Below are 12,392 nucleotides of genomic sequence, written 5' to 3' on the forward strand. Positions count from 1 at the left end.
CAATAATGAATCCCATGCTACAGATCTCGTAAGGAGACCTTCTTTAAAGTAAAGCTTCATAAGGACTTTTTCCACCCTGTTCACAAAGCATTCCTATGTCCCTAAAACTGGTTAATAAATTTTCTGTCTAAATCACCTCAGTGCAAAAGGCAGCACAATTTCAGCAAGTCAAGCACTTACTCACATAAACAATCACCTGGACTCTTCCACCAGGTTTGTATTATTAAAAGTAGGTAATGACAATATTTGAGATAGATTGGAATTTTAATCTGCTTTTCTATCAGATGAGATGATGCAAGGTCACCTTCGCTGCAATTCAGATGCTCGTGCACGCACACTCCATACACAGATAACTAGAGCTGTCCAATTGTGATTGTATTGTCATTTCACTTAATTTATTTTAATTCTCTTTCCTTTATTAATCCAACAGAGTTTTGATATCCTTATCTTTAGCAGGTCTTTCCTGTTTGGTCAAACTTTTGCAAGCAAGGTGTAGAAGGTGCCAGAACACCTTGGGGATAATTACTCTTCAACTAATTTGAAGCAGTAATGATGATATTCTAGATTTTTATGGAGCAAATGTTTTATGTTTTATTAATTGCACTTGTTCTTTCCTTTGGTATTTTTCCTGATGCCTAATAGCCTTCCAGGTTTACTGTCTAAACTACTCCTATGCTGCACATCTTCTACCCAAAAGAAAGCCTTTATGATAGCACTCTAAAGCCCAGATGCTGCCTTTTGTAGAAGGAAAGTATTTATGAAGAAAACTTTAATCAGATGCATATTCAGTACTTGCAATGGGGCATGTCTGGCAGATTGTGCCCTTTCACAAACCCGGGTCTCAACGAATGGATTCTGTTTGTCTAACACAACCACGGCTTGTACCACCATCCCAGCCAGGTACCTCAGAAAGTCTAACAAGCGTAATCAGCAACAATCCCTATAGCTTTTCTCCACACCCAGTGCCTCTTCCTTCTCTTTCTCCGTAACTTCCATGAGCACGGGAGTTTTGGCTGAAGAGCTGGGTAATTTTGCTGTGTGTTGAGAGCATCACGTCAAAGGTTCGAGGCAGGCAGGGTGACCTGGCGGTGAGCCGAGTGGCATCCTGGAGGCTCTTGGGGTAGCATAGAAGTGGAACCGCGACAGAGCTGGTACCTCCCTGGGAAGGAAGCTGCTTACCCCAGACTTCTGCAAATGCTTATAGGATTTTGTAGATAAGGACTGGGGAGCATATAGGGTGGGGGCACCTAAGTTTCACTATGAAATGATTAGACACTTTTGTAAAAATCATTGAATATCTTTGTACCACTTAAAGCACATAAACCTGCCTTTCCAAATCTTCAAACTGATATTCAAAGGGGAACTTGTTGCTGAATAATCTACCTCCATATCCTATTTATTTTTATAAATTGTCTCCTTCCTTCATGCATTGCAAGGCACAGAATACTGCAGTGGCCTGGGTTCTCACATCACTCCTCTACCGATGAGTGAAGCACCATCCCCCCAAGATGGGATAAAACACAGAGCCTCTGGCTTCGACATGGTCCTTCAAGGCGTCTGTGGCAGCTCAGTGATGTGATGTCAGGCTCTGGATACTCCTTTGATTATTTTTCCCCCTCACTACTACTGGATGGTGAGGCGGAGGACATCGAGCTGTAGCTTCTTAGGCAGACTAAGGCATATTTTAAAGTGAAGGTCAAATTATTCTTTTCTAATGAAGTGTTGGTTATTTCTTGTATACCTTACAGGAAAAAAAAAAAAAATCTCTGCACAACAGATGGAGGCCTGGCTGTCCTGCTGTGCTCCTCTGAGTCCCTGTTTCGCAAATGAATGAAGAACAGAGGCAGATATATTCCTGACCTCTATTCAGGACACTTTCCTACTTACGTAGAGAGGCTAAGAGGATGCAGGTTATACTATTTTCCATGAGTTTGGTTGGTGTTTTGTCACAGACTGGAGTCCTGGAGTCAAGTAAAAGCAGCCTTAGCTTCCAGTTTTGCAGCACAGGAATGGTCAGTGGGGCTGTCTGCCTGTTGTGTGGGCAGGAATAGTTATGGACTTCTCACTTTAAGGGCACCTTTGTGCAATGCCTTCTTTAAAAAGCTGTTGAAAATTGCTTCTATTTCTTAACATTGAATATGATTTTTTTTCCCCTCCCTCCCTTTGCTACCCAGAGAAAGTCAGAGGTTTGTGAAGTTAAACAGGTGGCACGTGTCTGACAAGGTAGGGTTAAACACAACGCTCTTCATCCACAGTTCTCAAAGCCCCCTGCTAAACCAATCAGTGTTCCTGTCATCGTTTTTATCTGGGGTTAACGGAAGCACAGAGAGGTCTTTAGCTGCAGGGATTACCAACTGATCAAATGGCAGCCTGAAAACAGCACCTAGAAAGACCCTGTCTCCCTCTTATAAAGGAGGGCCAAATGAAAAATTTCAGAGAAGAACCAGTTAAAAGACTCATAGAAGTCAGAGTCCTCTTTTTCTGAGTGTAATCACTCAAATACTGAGATGAGTAATATTGCTGTTGCTTTACTGTAATTTGTTCTGGACCCTCAAGTTTACTGTTTCCTTGGTGTCCACACTGACTTTCAGGGTCAGATCTCCTCCTTTTCAAAATTCTTAAACATCCAGGTGCCCATGACTGGGGCACAAGAAGCCAGAGTCACACGAGGAACCAGAAATAGCAAAGGAATTCGTCACTGAAAGTAAGAGTGACTCATTAGTGATGTACCAGCTCACACTTGTAAATTTACATCTGACATTTGACTTTTGCCTCATCCTCCTGGGCACCATTTCTGTATTTATTCACCATCTTGCATCCTCTGGTACTTAAAGAGTAAGATTCAAATTCACAAAGGGGCTGAGGTAAAGGTGCTGGTACAATAGATGGTTGCTATTGCCTAAGAAGGCAGGGTCCAGCAATGCAATGCCCAGAGCAAATTGGATGTTTGACACTCTAGGATTAAACTCCTGATGCCCAATATGTCCAGCCGTTTGTCCGGGAGTGATGCAGAAACCCTGAGAGAACTGCTTTGGGATTTACAGTCCAAGAGCCCTTCCTGACTTAGGTGCACACAACTAAGTTGTCCCTTGGATGTATGCATCTCCCTCAGCCCCATCCCTTTGGAAAGATGGCAGCAGGGAAAGCAGAGGTGTGAGAGGTTGGCAGGCATATTGCCTGTAATGACTCAGTGCACCTAAGCAGGCTGTGCAACACTTAAGCTAATTTTGTCGTTTTTATTTCATGCTTAGCACCATGTGTCCCACATCTTTGCTGAGGATTCCCAATGCTTCCAAAATTGAAAAAAAACCAAACACCACCAAGCAACACAATCCCCAACCCCCCCAAACCCCAACACAAACAGTAAGGTACGCAGCGGTATTCCCTGGTAGAGGATTTTCAAATTGGCTGTTATTCCAGGCAGAGGCGCGTTACCCCGAAATTGGGAAGAAAATATTCATATGATTTTGCTACACTCTTTTTGAGCTTAAAGGTGTAAATCTATGTTGTCTTCCTGTAAGAATAAAAAAAATAAATAAGTTTTTAAATCACAAAGTAGGCAGATATCGGAGGAAAACTCTAGACTCAATGCACAAATATCTAGCAACTGTTTCCTTTTAATGGACTTTACAAAACCTTTTGGGCAAACACTATCCTAGCTAAATAATGCTGATTGTACTTCTTCCCAAGAAGAAATAATTGAAAGGAATGAAATGATAAATGAAATGAATGGTACCCCATCAAAGCAAATGGTGATAAATAGAAACACCTTGGTGTTGCTAACACTCACACTAATGTGAACTGGTCAGTATAATTTATAATTATTTTTTTTTTTTACCTTTTGCAGGCTGGTTCTTTGTGCTAAATCTGATGTTAAAGTGATAAATTAGGAAGAGGAAGGTTGTCTAATGAGCAGGTAGGCAGCAATATATCAAAAAACCCAAATGAATCTAGGCTGTTACCAATCTGTGGGGGTTTTTTGGGTGTTCCTTTGAGGGTAGAAAAGCATACTAGGTCTGAAGATGCAGTCCAAAATATATAAATATTTTATGTTCTTTTTCATATACATGTATGATAGGCATACATATATGCATGTCATCCTCAGATACGTGTAGATGTCTGCAAGACTGGAAGGGCAATCTGTTCATATAATCGGTGGAACAGTTTGCAGTTACGTGCCTATGTGTGTTTAAACATGCAGCTCTACATCTGCATTTCTGAAAGTGAAGCCATTCATATTGTGGGTGATATATAACCCACCAAAATCAATGGGGAAATGCTCATTGAATTCAATGAATATTAGATCAAATGCCTAATTCTCTTACTTTTAAGGTAGGATGCAGTTCCTCTAGGTAATACGTTTAACCACAAGCAAAGCACCCCTATAATTGTCTTCGTTATTCTGTTCAAAAAGACTTAATGAATAAAGACGAGAGATTCATTTCTTTGTCCTGCAAAGATTCAGAAATGTTGAAAATTTAAACCATACAAACATCAGAAATCAAAATATTGAGAATTTTCATGAAGCAATAATGTGGGTGAAACTGTCATTTCTATGGTTTCAAATATTTCATTTTTCTTCTGACTTCTGTGTTTTAAGTAACTTAAATGTCAGTATAGAAGTAATTTTGAATTGAAAATCCAGCACGTCCTTTTCTTAGAATAGTAACATTGGAAGTTTCATGCTGTTTATGTAAATATTCTTTCCTTTTCATAAGCTAAAATACAGATCTTTTCCCATATTTTGGTTTAAACGTTTTTCAGCAAGAAAGATCTTTATCAAAAAAATTCACTACTAATTCTGTTGCAATCCCTGTAGAGTCCCCACAACCACCAAAACTAGGAGCATTTTCCCTTTTTTCCTCCTATTCATGGGTGAATTTCCTTAAAGTATCTCTAGTCTTCAATGATGTATTGCATACAAGTTTGGGCATAATTTTCTCTGCCAGTTGTCTGCTGAAAACACCCAGCAAAGGCAACCTGGTGAAGATGGTGGTTTGCCCCAGTGCTTTCAGCTCAGCGTTTGGCTCGCTATCAGAAAGATCTGATCCAGAGTTTTGATATATAGGATTTTTAATGGTCTATGAATATCTATATGAAAATCACTACAAGAAGAAAAAATTATTACTCTGACTCCCTGTACTAGTAACGTCGCTCCAAAGAAAAGCTTGTCCTTGCTATGATCTTTCAATTTCCTGTTTAGTTTTGTTGCTTTTCTCGGTGGTTGTCCCATATTTTCCTGACTTTTTTGCTCTGTTTGGTCACCATGGGAGGACCCAGCACTTTTTTCATTTTCAGTCTCATCCTAGAGGACACGTACGCCAGACAAACCTTCCTCAAGATAACTGCAAGGCTTTTCTTTGCCATCCCTTCAACCTAGTGCAAGGGCACGATTTGGCAGTGCCAGAGAGCATTTCTGGCAGATAATACCCTAGCACACAGCTGTGTAGGTAAACTTCAGAGGAAAACTTCAGAGAAATGGAAGATAACCTCCTGTGGCTGCGATGTACCTTCTTCTCGTATATCTCACAGACTAAAAATAGGCTTTTGTGTTTATCTACAATTTGTATTTTTTATTTTCTGTGGGTTTCCTATTAATAATGGACAATAAGCTAATTAAAAAGTCTCTCTGTGTGCTTTGGCTCTCTTATAGCTGAGTTAGCAACTCTGGCTACACGCTGGGATGACTGGTAGAGCTGCAGGACCTTATTGCCAAAGTCTGCAACGTATTTTTCCCTCACTGTCAACGAGCAGCTTTCTCTGCTTCTTTTAAAGCTTCTAGGTAATAGTCTTATTATTCCAAGCTCATGGAAAGGGAAAGACACACAAATAGACACCAGATGAAAGCTCAGCGAGTCCTGCATTTAAAAAAATCCTGAATTTTTTCTTTTTAATTAATGCCCACATGGTTATTCTTTTAAAACTTTAGTTGCCACATCCAAATTTCACCTTCACCTTCCAGCTCACATTTTCTGCTTCCCCCCTAGTTACCACTGGAGCTGAGAGCTTTGCAGGACCCCTGCTTGAGAAATACTGCTGTTTTATCCACAGAAGCCCGAGTCCCATACATTAAAGGTTTTACCTTTGAGGGCAGGTGTTTTACATGCCTTGAAAATAAGCTCCTTAAGTTCCCTTTGATAGTTTCCATGGTCATACAGGAAATCTTTGGAGAAGCAGAGACCTGAACCTGGAGCACTTGGTGTTACATGGTGTTGTGCATGGTTGAGCACAGTTTATTGTCTGGCTAGATGATGTCTGATCCTCTAAAGATCAGCAACTCTTTCAAGACTTTTTGTGGTTTTGGGAGGAGAGGCACCAAGAATACGGACCTATTCATATCCGGAAGGGGAATGGGCATCTTACACTACAGATAGCTTGAGACAGCAACCTACTACAAAGCAAGGGCTGGGGAACATCCATGGTGTGCCATCAGGGAGCATTTGCAGAGGTAATGGATCATGCAATAAGTAATAGATTGGATTTATTTACCTGGAGACAGTTTTCTTGCATTTGCAGAGGTAAAGCTTCTGCCTGGAAACACGTATTAACGTTCTAGCTGACCTGTAGCTTTCATTTGTAATAAGAAAGTAATAAGCTTTTTGATTTCTCAGGGACCATAAATTGGTTTTTGCCATTGGGATACTGCAGCATTAGATACAGCGGGTCTGAAGACTAAGTATCAAATGTTTTTCAGTGTCTGAGAGAAATAATACAACAGATAAGTGGTGCAGGAAAGTATATTAATCAGCTTCCCCTATTTAAACATTTTCATCACGCTTGCAGTTTGCCCTATGTAAATCTAACTTATTCACATGGTTCTCATTAGGATTTCATGTCTTCAAGAATCCACGTGTGAAATGATTTCCTTTTCTCCAGCTGCACCAGACCAAAAGTTTGCATTCGATTACTGCTAGAGTATTTGCCACTTAAAACTAAAGTGCTCTGTTTTGCTGAGTTGAGTCATCAGTAAAGGGTATGCAACATCCATCTTGTAACCAACTGGAGTCAGACCCTTTAATTAATGGCTTGGGATTCTGCTTTGTCTTTTAAAAGGATAAAATCTAATTGCGGTTCAGATTAGGCTGTCTAATGAACATGACCACAAAGCAATTGATCAAAAATAATAGGGGGAATAGTTATGCCTACGTTAAGTAAACCTCTTGTTTGTTTTGCATAAGTAACCTAAGGAAGCATTGCAAACATTATTGATGCATTATTTACTTAACTGGAATTTTAGCCAAATACTTTGCTGGGGTTCAAAGACAGAATCTCTAAGCCATATTTTCCTAGTACTAGGAATGTTGCTTATTCATCATCCATTTAGTATGATATTAAAAAGATGCTGTTTTGGGAGCTTTTTCACATGGCAAATCTAATTTTAATTTAGCTTTTAACCTTTTTGAAGGGGTATTCTACAGGTTTAACTTCACGCATGAAAACAAAACAAACCCCAGTTTTCTCCTGTGGAATGTTTTCTCTTTTATTACTGAAAATGAGCCTTATGTCCTAATTAGGCAGAGTAGGAGATCAAAAGACAAACACTTTTTTTCAGTAGGTTCATGGTGTACTCGTAAGCAAGAATTGGGTCAGAGTATGAAATCCATGCTCCAAATGCACACTAAATATTTCACATTTACACAATATAGCAATGTATCTTCAAAGGTCTTTCTTCTCAGTCTTTAGTTAGAGAAAATTTCTATCACCTGAGGGAGCCCTGTACAAAGATCATATAAGATTAACTTGTATAGTGCAGTTATTCAGATACGAGACTCTCACATTTAGATATATTCCGATTTGCAAACAAAACTCTGAATTCCTTTTACATATTTTTTCTAACATGAAGCAAATTTCTTAAGTAGTAGACAATTTTTTCAGGTTTGTTATTTATGAGAATTAGTATGGGAAGGTCAATTTAAGATAATCATAAAAATCCTTGAAATGAGAACAATTTCTTGAAATGTTATGCTAGAGATGTGGCACGTTCCTTAAGATTAAGGAAAAACTACAAAAAGAAACAGAAGAAGATATGCAGCTGGGGGAGGGAAGGCAGCTCTGGAGATTGTCTAGTCCAACCTCCTGCTCAGAGCAGGGTCAACTACAGCAGGTTGCTCAGGGCCACGTTCAGTTGGGTTTTGAATATCTCCAAGGATGGAGATGCCACAGCCTCTTTGAGCAGCCAGCGCCGGTGTTTGACTACCCACAGAAAAGCTTTTTGTCTTATGTTTAAGCAGAATTTCTTGTTTTCCAGTTTTTGTATACATCTATTAGAAACAGGATGAATTGTACCCTAGAATTGTATATTTCTTTGTATTGATAGCAGACAGAATCTGAACGACTAACTGTTGTAGTTTAACCCTAAGCAGCAACCAGGACCACGCATCTGCTCACTCACTCCGCCTGGCCCCAGTGGGATAGGGAAGGAGAATCGTTAAAAGAGGAAATCTTGTGGGTTGAGATAAGACAATTTAATAGAATGGTAATGGAAGAGAAGATAATAATAACAAAAGAATATACAAAATAAGTGATGCAATACAATTGTTCACCATCCGATGATCAATTGCACAACCCATCCTGAGCAGTGATTGTGGATTCCTGCCTCCTGGCCAACTCCCATTTATATACTGAGCATGACGTCTATGGTATGGAATATTCCTTTGGCCAGCGTGTCCTGTCCATGCTCCCTCTCATCTGCTATGGGAAGCTGACAAAGTCCTTGACTTTATAAATATAAGCATTACTTATCCACAACTAAAACAATATATGTTATTAACGTTATTCTCATGCTAAATCCAAAACATAGCAACTACTAGGAAGAAAATTAGCTCTATCCCAGCTGAAACCAGGACACTAACTGAGATTAGAAGACTAGCACTAGACAACGGATACTCCACCCCTAAAGCACAACTTAGAATTTATGAAGCCAAATCAAAGAAGTGGGTCTGTTCTGCCTAAACATTTGGCATCTATTCCATCTAGCTCTATTTGGGAGTTAAAATAAATTTCCTGTGGTCTCCATTTACTAAGGATTACTTTGGTAGCATTAGAGAAGGGCATTCACCCAGACGGTGGAAGAGCTGAAAGACGTCTTCTCCTCAGCCTGGAGAAGTTCAAACCTCTAGCCACTATCAGACAGGAAAATATTTGAACCGCTACCATATAACCTAGTTGGAGCAATATTTTCCAAAGTGGTAAAGCCAAATGACAGTACAGAAAAGAGATGCAAGACCCACAAAGTTAATTAGAGATCTCGATTTTTTAGCTTTTGCATAGACATGGACAGAAAGTTTGTTAAAAAAAGAAAAAAATAATTTATTGACATCTTGGCATACAGCAACACTTGCATAGAGAATCAGGTCTCTCAAACATGACTGCCAGCTGCTGTTCCGTGGTGACAGGAGTCTCTGCAGCAGGACTCCTTGCAGCAGTGTCTTATGGTGGCTTGAGACTCCCAGAGCTGCTGCTCTGCTCCATTCCAATCTGGTTGGCTCATGGTCCTACGTGACCACTCCAGCACATGGTTATCTTAACTACGTGCAAAACAACTCTTAACTATCTTAACTACATACAAAGAAATCTGTTATGTGAGTATTTCTGTAGCTGCAGGAACAATTTCTTCTATATCCAAGTGTCTTATCTATGTACATGTTGATCAGTTCTACAAGAGAAACAGCCTGGGCATCTCTAGGATGCTCCAGCCAGGATGCTAATCAACACATACAAATTGTTGCCTGGGGAGAATCTCCAGAACTGCCTGAAATTACCATCTGGAGAGTTCCTGGTGCAATCAAACACTTTGCTGTGGAGAAGCTACATCGAGTACCCATTTCAAACCAGTCCACTGTCTCAAACCAGCCTGTTAGGTCACTGAGGCAAATAACTGGCTGTGGGGTTCTTGACTACCCAGGGAATTAATGTCTGAAGCACGCACAAAGGCACAGGTCTGAAACCCAGCTACCATGATAACCACGATAACTACAGAGCAAACTAGACTTTCATACTTGTAACTCACTCATAACAAGTTCCACAGCTCTTGTCACGTTGCCCACTGATGAAAAGACTGTCCCACGACTTGTCCATATTAAATGCCACCCTTAGAGCAAGGGCCAGGGCCCAAAATTTCTTTTCACAAGAGTGTATCATTACGGTTTCCTCCCTGGGGCGTGCATTTTCTGGAGCACAGTGACTCACCCCAGTAGGAGCAACGGGGTAGTTCCTGTTGTGCCAACTTCACAGCTTGCCTTCAGGGCAACCGTCTGCAAAGTAGTATATTTTGAGCATTACTGAATACCACAGAACCCAAATGTAAGACAGAAATTCATGGGAAATAATCTTTATTATTTTAACCTTTATTTGATTATAACCTCCAGTCGTTTTAAGAGAATTTTTTTCTTTAATTCTACAACATTTTACAACCAGCTTTCCATCTTAAGGAATCTTCGCCCATTGCTCTGAAATGCAGAAATTTCTGCAGGAACGCCAGAAATAGATACACATCATGAAAAGCTCCACATAGCTTACATCTATAGCTGCAACAATGAGAGAAATCAAAGTATTTCTCAAAAATATTCCTATGGCCAAAACAGGCAGGCTTCCTTCTCATTCTGTGTACAAACCAATGTAGAGGTATTATTTTTTTTAATCATATAAAAGATGCGATGGTGTTGCAAAGGAAGACAGCAAAAAGAAAATAGAAATTAATGTTTTAGTAAGAATTTCAAGGCTGTTCATTTTCATAAATAACTATTTCAAAATATGAAGCCAAATTTATTCATTAATGAGAGGGAAAAATAATGTAAAAACATGAGACACTCTGCGGTAATGAGGAGGAGATAAGAGGGGTGATATAGATTTTTATCATATATATCTGAAATACAGGCTTTATTAAGATCACTGCAGAAAGCAAATCCATGCAAAGGGAGTCAGAAAATAGCACATTTCCTTTTGTGCACAAACATGCTGGTCTCTAAAAATGAGATCCTAAAATAAAAGCAATGAATCAGCATAATAAGAAATGAAGAGGTAGGTGTAAAGATCCCCTCAACTTATAAGAAATACAGCTGTGGTGAAGAGATAGTCTGACAAATTGGGGTTTCCAGAAAAGATGTGTCTGTCACTCAGTTTTGGTAAAGAAAATCTGAAAAATAACACACATTTGTGTAAGTTGTTGGTTGTCTGTGAGAAGAGGGAGAGAGAAGACATAATTGCCTCTTCTCTCTTCTATTTACAACATCATCTTTCAGTAAGGCAGAAATTGCCTTGAACAGATGTGGGAGATCCAGACTTTGCCGAATTAGCAAGGAAAAGCTGCGTGAAAAGAAAAACATGAATTTGCCTCCTTTCTATAAACAGCTGACTATGCTTGCGATGACGCGATGGGGAGCACATGGCGTCTTGTCCTAGAGGTACAGCCCTGCAGGAAATGTATGGGTCAACGGAGAAAAGTTTTACTGTTAGTAAGTAAGACGTTTTCAACACCAGTTCTGGTTCCAGTCGACAAGGCTTGATGAGCTCGGCCCCAGCATTCAGGGTGTCTCAGTGCAAGCGGCAACTATTTGCCCACGGGCACATGCAGTTGCTCTGACTGCTGGGACAGACGGATTGTCTGAACAGTCAATGAGAGGCAGAGCTGATGAGGTCGGCTCTCTCCCCACCAGGGGCAATATCTTCACACTTTTGTGAATACCTTCAAATACGCGAGCTGGCTCCATTCTGACACAAATACACTGTGTATTGAGTTTTAAATTTTTGTCACCAGAAGAACATGCCTCAGTGATCTCAGATAAGAAGCAGGACTATTACCTTTAAGTACCCACATTTGAAATTGAACTTGCTTTCAGACTCCCTTGCAGGAATGAGAAGTGCTAGCATTCACAAGCGGCCCAAGAGACAGATAACACATTAAATGAATAATTTTGAACTCAGTAGGTGGTATGTTTTCTTTCAAATGTATCTCAAGCCTAAAATATTAAGCTTCCCACAATTAAAAAATGATTCACATATTCCAAATAGCATTCTAAACTTTACTTTCAAGAAAATTCCAGATATTTTTCAAGCTTTAATTATGCTTTAAAACATTCTTGTGAAGTAGTCTGCAAATACATACACGTAATTTCCAAGTAATTTCGCCGTCCAGTATAATGGAAGTGGCATGGTGTGATAGAGTTGCACGAGTGTCTAGGACTGGGGGGCTGGAGAAGATAAAGTCAGGATAGAATGCATCATTTAGGGATGAGAGTTTCTCAAGTTCAAGTTGAGGTGGAGTCTGCCTGACAGATAATATATAGCTTTTCCCTCCCCCGTTCCCAGCATCAAGAGGCGTAATAAAAGAACTCTTCTAACTTCGTAACAGAGATGAGTCTGGCACTCTGCTAGCTAGCGAGGTCTCCCCAGGA

The sequence above is a fragment of the Rissa tridactyla genome, chromosome 2 (genome assembly GCF_028500815.1).
Source record: "Rissa tridactyla isolate bRisTri1 chromosome 2, bRisTri1.patW.cur.20221130, whole genome shotgun sequence".
Taxonomy (NCBI): Eukaryota; Metazoa; Chordata; class Aves; order Charadriiformes; family Laridae; genus Rissa; species Rissa tridactyla.